Genomic DNA, 13839 nt, shown 5'->3' with positions numbered 1-13839 from the left:
GGGATTCCTAGCTTCAAGGTATTATAAACTGCCTTTATATGGCAGGCCTGAAAAATAACATGGATGAAAGTGGAAGTTTCTTGGTCTCTGGAATAAAACTCTATCCCCCATGTTATCGTTTTGGGATTAGAGATGTTGGGGGAGGGAGGCAATGGGAGCATGAAGGTGAGGGGTTTTCTGGGGAGGGCAGAGGAAACAGAACTGACAGGGGTGGAAATAGCTTTCAGAGATTTGGGGGGAGTACTAATATAGGTGATAGCTTTATGAATGGTTGGAACCTGTCCCATTGCCTTTTAATAAGTCTTTGGATGGGGAGTTGAGGTGGTTCATGTTGATACTGTGAACAGTAAACATTTATAACTGTCAGGGAAGCTGGCTTAAAAGATCCCTGGCACAGAAGAATGGTGTGGTCCTTCTTTGAATGGACTGCTGGACTTAGGCAATTAACATCTCATGTGTGATCATAATGGCCTAAGAATCATGAGAGATTTACTTTGTTTTCAGGGCACCATCCTGCTTCCCCATGCTGTGGAGGGCATTGAAGAGGAGAAGGCAGTCACCCAAAAGTAAATTGGAATATCTTGATACTTCTGGCTGGTGAGGGCAGAGCCAGATTTTTTTTTTTTCTTTTTCTGAGTAGAACATATCCATTTAATGTGAGCTGTCTTGATCTTAAATGTTGTAAAACAAATTTATACCTTTTTTGTCCCCTACCCCCACCAAACAGATTGTTATCATCCAAGTGTGCTTTTTTCTCAACTTAATCTAAATTAATAAAGAAAAGATGTGGAAGGTAAATTTGGAAAAGCACTTTTATCTCTTGACCTCCTTTGTTAGCAGCTGTGACAATCTTTAGGAAACTCTAAAAGGATACATGGGAACAAAGGGGAAAAGCCAAGACTGCTGTTCTGTGATGCAGTAGACCAGGAGGAAGAGTGAAACCTTGGTGGAAGCAACAGGTAGTTGCAATTGGAGGGGAATCAGAACAATCCCAGGGCTGTTGGAAGAAAAGAATGATGGTGCACAGGCTAGATCAAGGAGTGAGGCCTCAGGTGTACCCTGGCAGGAGACTTTTGCCGATTCCTAACTTCCTGGACCCTATCCCACACTTTCACCCCTCAGACCCAGTTTCCGCCTTCATCAGCCCTTATATAAATCTTCCACTATGCCGGAGCCCTGGCCCCAGATGATAGTGGCCAATACTGGTGGCTTATATTTAGGGCAAGGAAGTCGAACTCTTGTTGCCTAGTAGCAGGGGAGGTCTGCAAGAGGGAAGTGAGGATGATGTTACCAGAAGTTGTGTCACAGGCATAAATGGTCAGAATCCTTAATGAATTTTCTCAGAGATATTATTGTACATCATTCCACAGGATTACTTAGCACAGGTGCATTTTATTCCTATTAAACTATTAGTGCAACTATATGTTGGGTTAAATAGGCTCTTAATCTTTTAAATGGCCTTTCTTAAGAACCTAACCAGTGGGTATAACATTGTTTCTGTGGTAAAATGCTTTTAAAATCCTGCAATAGACTGACAAAAGAGCCTTTGAATACAATCTGTTTGTAAATTGGATTGGCCTGGCTGGGGTAAGGAGGCCCACCCTGTTCTTTAGCTTTAATGTCTACCCCTGTTCAAAGAAGGCAAAGTCTTTTATAGTGACAGGCCACACTGAGTTTAAATAAAGATTGGCTCCTTGCAGGAGAGCCTGTCTGATTTAAGACAGGTCATATTTAATGAAATGTGGCATTAAAGAGGCCTGCTTCAAATGAGGCAGTTTGTGTAAAGTTCGCTACTATTATCAGGCCATCTGTGTTTACTTTTGTGTGAAAGCAAAAGTTTCAGTGTTATTTTGGATCAAAAAATTGCTCAGTGTGATAAGGGGTGTGAAAAGTAAAAAGTAAATCAAAATGAGGGTTTTGTTTTTTATTGGTTGCCATTTTCAATGGAGAATAAATTAAACATATAGAGTCAAAAGAAAGGTACAGAGGAGGTGATTGACAGCTTAGTCATGTTTTATGTAACACTTGTTTTTCTTTTACATGAACACGTTATACCATCCATCAGTATAAATTAATATGTCGTGGGCCTTTAAAAACTGTAAAGAAAATAATTTTAATGGTTCCAATAACAGCTCCAGATGAATGCTGGAAAACAGATATTCCAAACTGTCAAATAGCATATGTATTGCTTGGCTCTGTTATAACTGCAAGTAAAAGCTGCTTTTGTATGAGGTTTCCTTGACTGCCAATGGAAGAACTGTAACACATTTATTGTGAAAAAAATTGGAATGGAAATGAGACATGTTACAACAGAATGGCACCTAATTCCTTCTTGCCAGTTGGCCTGAATTAAAATAATAAATCATTAGGACAGTAAAAGGTTCTTGGTTAAAAAGAAGAATAATTTAATTAAATAGATTTACAAAAATGACAAGTTCATACATGTATCACTTATGATATGGAGACTTTGTTTGAAAATATGGTTGTCTTATCATGTGAGAGAATAGAATTATACCCCATATAAATGTGTATGTTCAATGGAAAAAGAATCATAAACTTCAGAAGAGAATTTAACAGTGGTATGGAAAGCAACTGAAAAGTGTTTGCAACAAAGTTCCAGCTGCTGTTTACTGCAGGTAAGGGTCTTCAGGATGCTGCCCTATGTTTGAAGGGGTGACTCATGCCATTATTTATTTCAGTTAATTGCTAATGTTTGTGAAGAGCACAGTATGCTGCAAATCAGGACCAAGTAATCCATGGTGACCTTTTGTGCTATCAAAGCTTTATCAATTAGAAGCTCTTGATTAGAAATTCATAGGATGCCCAGTGAGTGCCATCAAAGAGAGATTATACTTGGCTTCTTATACAATCTGATTTTTTTTTATTTTGTTGGCTCCTCTTCCTTCAAAACTGAACCCTCACCAGGGAACTATTTCTAAATCTGCAAAGTGAAGCATATTCAAAGTGTTTTCAGACTTCAAGGAGTATTGTGGTTTTTATAAGCAATGGCAGTAATTTTATAAAAATAGTAGTTATATTTTCCTGATAAATACCTTTCTTCTGGAGACTACCGCACTGGCTGTCTTCCTGGTCACTTTTTTCCCCATCTCCTTTGTTCTGTTGATGCTAGGCCTGCACGACATTTACAAAAACTTGTTAAATACTTCAAAGTTATAAATTAAAGTCCTTATTTTACTATAATTCTCACTGTCAGTCTTAAAATATTTGTTCATTTTCATTCACCAATCCCCTGATAATAGGAACTTTGAGTTCTTATTTGCCTTCATGTTGCTACAGCTCTTGACAGTGTTTAATGCCCCACTTCTTGAAATTATCTGCTCTCATGCCTTTTAAGACACTGCAATGTCCTGGATTTCTTTCTATTTACTTTGTCCTTTTTTTTTAAATTGACTCTTCTTCCCATTTGTTTTCTCTAATTAAGCCTTAACCAAGGCTAAAGCATCAGCCTTTTCTCTCCTTTTCTCTCCTCTAATCTCACTGCTAGCTCATCTACTGCCAACTGTTTTCTAAACCCTGGGTCCACATTGCCAACTGTTGTCAAACATCTCTACTATCTCCATCAAAATCGTCCAAAATCAAACTCATGGTTTTCCCCTGCTCATATTCAGGATCCTAAATTATGATCTGAATTGCTCCCCTAAATCTCCTTGCCAGTTCCACTCTTAGGATTACCACTACTGACTTCTCACGTTAGCACTAAGTTGTAGTTCTGCTTTCCCCCACCTCCCACCATCATGGTCTAGTCTACAAGACTGTGTTTCTGCTATGGTTGCTGTTATAATTGGATCAGGATCAGTGGAAGTCTATGGACTATGGTGTAGTTATTCTGGAATTTATAGATCAGTCGGATAGTTATTCTGGTCTTAACTGGGCTCACTTATGCATCTGTGGTTAGCTATGGGTCTGGAAGTTTGCCCTGCTGATCTTGGCTGGACTTGTTCACATGTTTGAGTATCTGCTGGCTGTAGGTTGGTATTTCATCCTCAGAAAGACAGCTTAGATTTGTTGTCATGGCAGAGACAGTGCTTAGAAGTTATAACCCTCTTGGAACTCATCTGAACGGTAGTGGGAGCCCCAGTGGTTCATTCAAGGCAATAGTAAATGGAGTTGAAGAAAGTAGATGGAATGTAAGAGGTGGTGTAGAAGGCAGGACAGATCTTGAGACGAAGGATCCAGCTGGAGACTAACTCTAGAGTGGCAGCTTCCAGTGAGGAAGCAGAGCAAGTCAGGCGTCTACACACACAGGTGGTAGCTGAGGTGAATTGAGTGTGTTGATGGCACAATTAACAGCCTCTCCATACTCACAGCCATTTCAGACTTTGCAGCTTTTTCCATTTGTGGTGGAGTCTATTTTCCCACTCCTTGAATCTGGGCTTGTCTCATAACTTGTTTTGGCCAATAAAAAGTAGGTAAAGTCACAAGGTTTTGGCATTCCAGTCTTGAAAGCCTCTGTGGTCTTGCCATTCTCTATTCCCACTGACAGGAGAACTGGCTAACTGTTATCTTTTCAGTAATGCATCCCTAAACATCTCATTTAGAGTTGGTTTTACTGTTTTATTTTCTTTTTTCTATTTTCAGTTCTTTTGAAAAATATGTTATTACGATTGATAGTTATTTTGTTTACTTTTCTTTTTGTTTCTCTAAACTGTGAGCTCCATGAGTATAGGATAGCTGTTATCCTAGTGACCATCACAGTGCCTGGCATAAATTAGGGACTCAATGAATATTTGTTGAATTAAATTCCATGAGACCTGGTGAATGAATTTTTAAGAAGCTTTTCAAGTTATTCAGATATGTGATCAAGTTGATGACCACCATAGTATACTTCTTTTGTTTTAGCTACCTCACAGATTCATCTTCTGAGTATTATCTTGGTTGGGTGCAGTGGGTCACACCTGCAATCCTAGTGCTTTGGGAGGCAGAGGTCAGAGGATCACTTGAGATCAGCAGTTTGAGACCAGCCTGGTAACGTAGTAAGACCCTGTCTCTGGCAAAAGAGCGGGGCATGGTGGTGCATACCTGTAGTCCTAGCTACTTGGGAAGCTTAGGATTATTTGAGCCCAGTAGTTCCAGGCTGCAGTGAGCTATGACTACGCTATTATACTCCTGCCTGGGCAACAGAGTGATACCTTGTCTCTAAAAATATAAGAAAACATTTTCATACTCTCTGTTCTGCTTCATGTCCTTTGTTTCAGTTTCATATCTATTATTTGCCTATTCTCTATAGTATTTTGCAGCTCGAATCTTTAATAAAAAGACCCTGATTGGTCTAGCTTGCCTCTGTTTGAGTAGAATTTTCCCACATCAGGACTGGGTGTAGTTAGATGGTCAGTCTGGGGATTAGGTGCCCTTGTTTCTCTAGCCCAATGATATGTAGCCACAAAGGAAGGAAGTAGAAAGAATAGAACCATATGACACAAAATATGGTAGCTTAGCAGGCTGTGAGTGTGTCAGGTAATGTGATTGGTTTGTCAAGTACAGAAAACTTAATTGTATCTCCCTGTTTTTACCAATTACAATCAATTGATTAAATATTGTTGAGTACCTTATGGGCCAGGTTTAGGGTGCCTTACATGTCAGGCACAGGAAGTAAAGTAGTAAGCAAGGGAAACATGTAGTCTTTCCTCACTGAGCTTATTCTGTAGTGGGAAAGATAGCCAATTACTAAAGTCATTAAAATAAAATATTAAAGTATGATGTTAAAAAATGGATAAATTGAGCCCCAATAAAAATAAAATATTTTGCTCTTTAAAATCTGATTATATAAACTTGTAACTCAATAATAAAAAGTCAAATAAACCTATATAAAAGTGGGAAAAAGATTTGAACAGATACTTCAAATCAGGATATATAAATGGCAAATAAGTACATGAAAAGACATGCAGCACCATTAGTCATTAGGGAAATGCAAATCAAAGTTGCTATGTGATATCACTATACACTCACCTGAATGACTACAATTAAAATGACCATACTAAGGGTTGTCAAGAAGATAGAGCAACTAGAGCTTGCATATATATTGGTGGGAATGCAAAATGAAACAGCCACTTTGGAAAGCAATTTGGCAGTTTAAAAAATAAAGTTATACACTTACTGTATGGTCCAGCAATCACACTTGGAGGTCTTAACCCAAGAAAAATGAAAATTGTGTCCACACAAAGACTTGTAAGCAAATATTCATAGCAATTTTGTTCCTAATAGCCCCAAACTGGAAGCAGGCAGTTTGGAAACAACAAGTGAATGGATAAACAAACAGGTACATCCATACAGTGAAATACTGCCCAGCAATTAAAAAGTAAGGAATGAATTATAGTATGTGCAATAACATAGAAAGAAGCCGGGAACAAACGACTGACCTATGTAATGTATGATTCTATTTACATAATATTCTGGAAAAGCTAAAACTGAAAGGACATTTTCCCTGACCCTTTCATGGGCCTTGTGACAGGGGTGCCTCACTTATCCCAAAGTTCTTAACCCCTTGTGAGAGGGGGAGCACACAGGTGAGTGGTGCAGGAGGCAGGACTGGTGCTTCTGGGCGCAGGCAGGAGCAGAACTCTGTACGGCCCCATGGTAGCATCTAGGGGTGTACCCATGACCCCTGGAGCCCCAGAGGGCATGTGTTACAGTGCTCTTTTAGCTTTGCCATCCTCAGACGGCTTAAGTGTTAATCAGCTCAAGCATCTGCCCCTGTGGCTACTGAGCTCTGTTTGGTGTCCAGGAAGAATCAGGATGCACAAATGAATTGGAGAGTGGTGGATACACAGGATTTTATTGTCGATGAAAGTGGCTTTCAGTAGGAAGGGGAGCTGGAAAGGGGATGGAGTGGGAAAGTGCTTTTCCCCTGGAGTCTGGCTGTCCCCGGCCAGGCTCTTCTCTGAAGTCCCACTGTCAAGCCGTCCCTCTGAAGTCAAGCTACTTCTCTGACATCTCGCTGCTTCCTCTCTTCTTTTCTGCTGTTCCTCTGCCAGTGGAACCTGGGGCTTTTATGGGTACAGAATGTGGGGCAGGGCAGGCCAGGAGGGTTTTGGAAAAGGTAACATTCGAGCAGAAAAATGGGGATGTTCTCACTTTGGGCCATGGTTCTAGGCTTGAGGGTGGGGCTTTACCAGGGATGCCACCCTTTTCTGCCTAGAATTTCTCTGCCTCCTGTTCCTATCAAAAAGTATAGTGAAAGAGAGCATATCAGTGGTTAATGCTGAAGCCAGAAGTGTGAAGAGAGGATTGATTGGAAGAAAGTGCAACATAACTTTTTGGTCTGATAGAAATGTTCTATATTTTGATTGTGGTGATTGTTACACAACTGACATATCTATCAAATTGTATTAAATTATACCCTTAAATTGGTGAATTTTATTTTACATAAATTATACCTTAAAGCTGATTTTAAAAAATAAAGGTGATACATGCTTATACTGGGAGAAGTACAGGGTACCCTGGGACCACAGTATACAGTCGTCTCAAACCAAGGGATCTGAGGAAGTTTTTCATGGAATGAAAATCTTAATCTTGACATGAGTAGCAATAGACTAAGTGCACAGGGCTAGGTGGAAAGGAAGAGGGTTCTACAGAGTTAGCAGCATATACTGAGGCTTGGAGGCAAGAGAGAAGGTTGACAAAGGAAGAGGAGGAAAATGAACACAGTGATGTAGGCTGGGCAAAATAAGGGACTTATTATATTAAGATTGAACTGTATCCTAATAGTAACTAGAAGGGTTTTAACCCCTTCTCATTATGCAGTAATTTGATTTCTGATTTCTAAGAATGACTTTAATGACATTAAAGTCATTAAATGAATAATGACTTCATGAATAATGACATAATGAATGACAGAATTCTGATTTCTAAGGATTTCTTAGAATGAAACATTTCTAAGAATGACTGTCTCTGGTGGAGAACGGATTGTGTGGAAAGACATTCCCTGAGAGGGCATTAGATGATAGTGCCATAATTTAGGGGAGTTGCTGGGGATGGAAGAAGGTGGGTGGATTTCAAAAATATTTAGGAAGTAGAATTTCCTGCAGAAGTTGAAGGGAAAGAAGGAAACAAGAATGGCTTCTAAGTTTCTAACCTGGGTAATTGAGAATATCACGGTGCCATTCACTGAGATAAAGAAAAAGAGAGCAAGAGAAGGTTTGTGGTCAAGGTGATGACTTTAGTTTTGTACGTGTTGGTTCTGAGGTGCCTGAGAGACATTTGTAATATGTTTAGAGTTAGTTGGATATATAGGTCTGTTGCTTAGAAGGCAAGTATAGGCTGCAGAAACAGATTTATGTCATTGGCCTGTAGGTAGAAATTGAAACCATGCAATTGGTGACTGAGGAGATGGATGAGTAGCATGATGAGAGAAAAGGCCTACAACAGAACTCAGAAATGCCAATGTTTAAGGATGAGGTAGGGGGAAAATTAGGAGAGCATTATGTAATGGAATCCACTAGAATGAGTGAGTGGTCAATAATATCAAACGGAATTGCTTTACTGAAGAATATGATAATTTTTAAGGTTCTTGATTAATATGTATTGTGGAATTTTGGGATATTATTTTACAGTAAAAGATGAATCGTTTTAAAAGGAAAAGAAAGTTAGTGATTTGATGGCTTGTGGAAAAGGCAGTGCATTTCCTACATAGATGGTAAATCTCACAGTTTTCTATTGTTTTGTTTTGTTCTTCCTTCTTTGGACTTTCCTTCTCCATTAGAAACTTTTAAAGTGGTAAACATTAGAAAAGGCTTTTAAAAATCCATTCATATACATTCTGTGTGGAGAAGCTTACACACCTATGATCAGGAACATACTTTTTGCAATGCTTGCTTCATAAGTATTATTCATCTTAATTCCCTCTTTCTCTTTGGTCTCTTTCATTCCCTGAATGTGTGTGACAAAGCTTAAAGAGATCAGTTGAAAAGGTTTTTGATCCCCGTACTTTAAGCAAGAAGTGTTTGTCAACCAGGTAAGAGGATCAGTCACTGATGGGTAGGAAAGTTGTTTTTAACTGACTGAAGTCCCAGTTGTTTTCTAAGTGATCTTACTACCAAGGTCAGCTTTAGCAGTCTGTGACAGTATGCTGGAACAAATGTCTTCACTTTTCCAGATGCCATCTTTCCCTTTCCTTTTTACTATTTCCTTTTCCTAATTGCCTTCCCCTGAAAAAAGGAAGATACAGAAAACTTTTGAAGAGTTAGAATTTTACATTGGAATTATCATTAAACATGCAATAGGAGAATATTTTTAAGGGGCTCATTGAAGATCATGGTTACATGAACTCAGAATAGCCTGGGAAATGGCTGCAGGACCTTTACCAAATTGTGGTTCCAATCAATAGAAATTTATGTTGTCAATACTGTGGTTCAGGTGAGGGAGAAGAAGGAACTTGATGCTATCTGTGCCAGTTACCAGTAGTCTTTCAGCTCCAAATTTACCTGTCAATATCTGCTCTGGGATAAAGGATTGGACTCTTTAGACATTTCTCTGTTACAGTGAGAATGATGTTGAGCTGTGTCAGCAGAGGTTGATGGAGGGATATTACAGGAAGACAGTCTTCTCTTCCTGGTTCCTGTGTGCTACATTTTGCTTTTCCTTGATGTTGTGGCAGTGTCTATTAGTGGTGTGTGTGTGTGGCAGTCATTTACTGGCAGTCTGCTCCAGATGTGCCCCAGAACTTGCAGCCTCTTGGTGACCTCAAAGGCCTGACCTGGACCCAGTGACTGCCATGCTGTGACTCTCCCATTGTGGGCACTGGTGTGTTCCAGGCCTTGTGCTAGCAGTGGCATCGTGATTTTTCTGTGCGTCTGCCCACCTTCTTTGGCTTACTTGCTCTTCAGAACGTTGTTTTCGTAACTGTCCCGCCATGGATACCAGTTGCTTCACACCTCGCATACCAGCAATGGTGATTCTCTCTGTGTGTCCACCCAACATCCTCAGCTTGCCTGCTCCCTAGAGGGTTGTCTCCTGCTGTCTGGTGACTAAAGACCAAAGCTGACCTGGGCAACCCAGCAAACATCTTCACTATTGAGTGGGCTGCAAACATACGTTCTCCAATGAGGTCTTTACTCAAGCCTTGGGGAGGCAGCCCTCCTTCTAAGTTTCCTCTTCTTTTTGTATTTTCCATCAAACACGGTGTTCTTTTTTGAGTTTTCTTACATCTTTATAGTTACTCCACTATTATACTTAAATAATTTTTTTTTTTTTTTTGAGACGGAGTCTCGCTCTGTCACCCAGACTGGAGTGCAGTGGCCGGATCTCAGCTCACTGCAAGCTCCGCCTCCCGGGTTCACGCCATTCTCCTGCCTCAGCCTCCCGAGTAGCTGGGACTACAGGTGCCTGCCACCTCGCCCGGCTAGTTTTTTGTATTTTAGTAGAGACGGGGTTTCACCATGTTAGCCAGGATGGTCTCGATCTCCTGACCTCGTGATCCGCCCGTCTCGGCCTCCCAAAGTGCTGGGATTACAGGCTTGAGCCACCGCGCCCGGCCTACTTAAATAATTTTTTATACTAAATGTTGCCTACTGAAATTACTGTGGTGGCTTCTGTATCCCGACTGTACCTAAACTGATACACTATTGTTTCCTTAATCTATTATACATACCTTTGCCCTACTTAGTCTGATGAACTCTGATTTAAAACACCAATAAAACAACAACAACGACAACAACAAAAAACCCACCAAAACAACAACAACGACAAAGAAAAATACTTCTTGAATGATTCTGCATTGCCTGGAATTCAAGACCCTCCGTGATCTGACCCCTACCTGCCTTTCCAATCTTATTTTCTACTCTTCTTAAAGTAACTAAGGCAAGCAGCACTGTGAACACAGAAAGTCCAGTCCTGGGTTTGTCTTGTAGCTCTGCCACTTATTACTGAGCAGAAAAGGGCATGTCTTTAGGCCCCTCTGTGTTGCAGTTTACTCATCTGAAAAATGGGGATACTAATAGCTGCTCTGCCTACCTCATGGGGGTGTTGTGAGGTTGAATAGTGTATGTGGAAACTCTCCAGGAATTTTAAATTTGTGTTGCTGTGATATATTGCCATAGGATTCATATAGTGTTTTTCACTTTTGTTTTCAAAGTATTCACACAAAACAATGACAAGTATTGTCAAGCATTCATCTAGCACTTCTGGATTGGTAAAAGGGATTAAGGCAATACCTTTCTTTAGAACTCAGAATTGTATTTTGTTTTTATATTTTATGCTTTTACTTTGTTTCAGGATGGGGTGAAATAATATGTTGAAAGTCTTTTGGTCGGACAAATTCTCCTCATTGCCATCATAAACAAAACAGAGTGACTGTAAAATTTGAGAATAAGGAAGAGCATTTGTCTTTGATCATCTTGTCTTGAGGGCATCTGTCTACTTCAGTAGACAAATAATTTCATACATATGTGTGAATTCATTAAAGTAGTACTCTTCTCCATCAGTATTGGTTGTACATGAACTAAAATATGCAAAAGTGCTTTGTAATAGAAATAAATGAATTATTTTCAGAACAGAAACCAGAGAAGGAAAAGCTCCCAAGCTGGTGAGGAATTCAACCAATTCCAAACTCAAATTTCTTGGGAGAGGTATTCTCATTCTGTGAGAATTTGTTTAAGAGCTGAGAGCCTAAAGTCTGTGATGCAAGATGAAGGACCCGACTGCTTGTGTTAAACGAGGCAGGTTTCTCCAGTTGCTTATGGATTGGACTCATCCTTGTTGGGCATCAGGCCGACTTGTGAATGTTTTCATCAGCAGGTGGTTCTTCTGAATTCCTCATTATCTGGTATATATAATGTGGGGGGAAAAGCCAGTTCCAGCAGAACTTGAAACATGAATATAAAAGGCATTTTAAAATGTATTTTAAAAACTTCCTTAGAGAGGAAATATAGGGTTCCTTCTTTTGTAGCCTGAAGAGGAAGGTGAGTTCAACAGAAGGTAAAAATGAGGAGAAGTAGCCATTCCAGTCTTGCTTGGACAAAACCTTTGTTATCTAACATTTCTATAGCTCTTTGTTTTTTCCAAAGACCTGTACAAATGTATTTTTCCCCCATGTAACAAGCTTTTGATCAAAGCAGGTTAGTATTCATCTTTACATTTTCTAGATGAGAGAAAAGATTTCCAGAGAAGTGAAGTCACTTTTGCAGGTCCTAGGATATATAAAAAGTAAAGCGAGATTTTGAGCCTTTGACACAGAGTTCTTGGTGTAATTACTCTGCAACATGTTATATCCTGTCTTGACTAAATTTTTACAAATGGGTTAAAAGAGTTCTTAATCTAAGAAACCAACTCTAGAATTCTAAATAGAGGATACTCAGTGGGGAGGCTTGAGGTTTTATTGGAACAGATTTCTTTGGGCCACCAGACTTAGAGGGCTGTGGTAAAGAGGTAGTGTGGTTCAGAAACTTCAGAGAAGGAAGTCCCAGACTTCAGAGGAGGTGTTCTTTCAGTTCCTTGGGGATTATGGTTGTATCTCTTTATAGAGGAAATCTGAGAGTGATGCTTGTAGGACTAGTAGCCAAGGAAGTGGTTCAGCTCAGCTGCTGCTATTTGTGTCCAGTGCTCAGTCAGCTCTTCATGTGTTTGAATTCCTTTTTTCTTTTTTTTTCTTTTTTTTTTTTGAGAGCGGAGTCTCGCTGTGTCGCCCAGGCTGGAGTGCAGTGGCGCGATCTCGGCTCACTGCAAGCTCCGCCTCCCGGGTTCCCGCCATTCTCCCGCCTCAGCCTCCGAGTAGCTGGGACTACAGGCACCCGCCGCCGCGCCCGGCTAGTTTTTTGTATTTTAGTAGAGACAGGGTTTCACCGTGTTAGCCAGGAGGGTCTCGATCTCCTGACCTCGTGATCCACCCGCCTCGGCCTCCCAAAGTGCTGGCTTGAGCCACCGCGCCCAGACTGAATTCCTTTTTTCCTAGAGGAGAGAACCTGGCCAATCTCCAATTTCTGAGACTCTAATTTAGGTTATATATTTCTCTGCAATGTGAATCTATTTCAAACTTGATGTAAGATTGCTCACTAGTGCATTGCCAAATACCTGATAGGTACCTCAATAAATATTTATTAATGTTAAGGATGAGAATAACCTTTTTAAATATTCGTGTTTGAAATATGTACTCTACCAATACTGCAATAGGGAAAACTTTCAGGATAATTACATTTTGCATTTATATCCAGTGATTTATTCCTTAGATCTCAAATTTTGTTAGAGATATGATTATAGTATATATATATATATTTTTTTATTCTAGGTTACATGTGCACAACGTGCAGGTCTGTTACATAGGTATACATATGCCATGTTGGTGTGCTGTACCCATCAACTCGTCAGCACCCATCAACTCGTCATTTACATCAGTTATAACTCCCAATGCCATCCCTCGCCCCTCCTCCCTCCCCCCTCCCCATAATAGGCCCCGGTGTGTGATGTTCCCCTTCCCATGTCCAAGTGATCTCACTGTTCAATTCCCACCTATAAGTGAGAACATGCAGTATTTGGTTTTCTGTTCTTGCGATAGTTTGCTGAGAATGATGGTTTCCAGCTGCACCCGTGTCCCTACAAAGGACACAAACTCATCCTTTTTTATGGCTGCATAGTATTCCATGGTGTATATGTGCCACATTTTCTTAATCCAGTCTGTCACTGATGGACATTTGGGTTGATTCTAAGGCTTTGCTATTGTGAATAGTGCTGCAATAAACATACATGTGCATGTGTCTTTATAGCAGCATGATTTATAATCCTTTGGGTATACACCCAGTAATGGGATGGCTGGGTCATATGGTATTGCTAGTTCTAGATCCTTGAGGAATTGCCACACTGTTTTCCACAATGGTTGAACTAGTTTACAAT

At 40.1% G+C, this 13839-nt stretch overlaps 1 long non-coding RNA gene across 1 annotated transcript in view; it reads left to right on the top strand.

Moving 5' to 3' along the window:
- Positions 1-204: 204 nt before the first annotated feature.
- LOC108544291 (uncharacterized) overlaps positions 205-13839 on the top strand; it is a 238320-nt gene continuing 224685 nt past the window's right edge. The window contains exon 1 of the long non-coding RNA XR_001889792.1: positions 205-597. This is a non-coding gene — a long non-coding RNA (uncharacterized LOC108544291). The remainder of the gene's footprint in view (positions 598-13839) is intronic.

This window comes from Rhinopithecus bieti, unplaced genomic scaffold (assembly GCF_001698545.2).
Source record: "Rhinopithecus bieti isolate Rb0 unplaced genomic scaffold, ASM169854v2 scaffold_26425, whole genome shotgun sequence".
In the NCBI taxonomy this organism is placed as follows: domain Eukaryota; kingdom Metazoa; phylum Chordata; class Mammalia; order Primates; family Cercopithecidae; genus Rhinopithecus; species Rhinopithecus bieti.
Note: the sequence above shows the minus strand (reverse complement) of the source record. Positions and strands in the feature narration are given on the sequence as shown.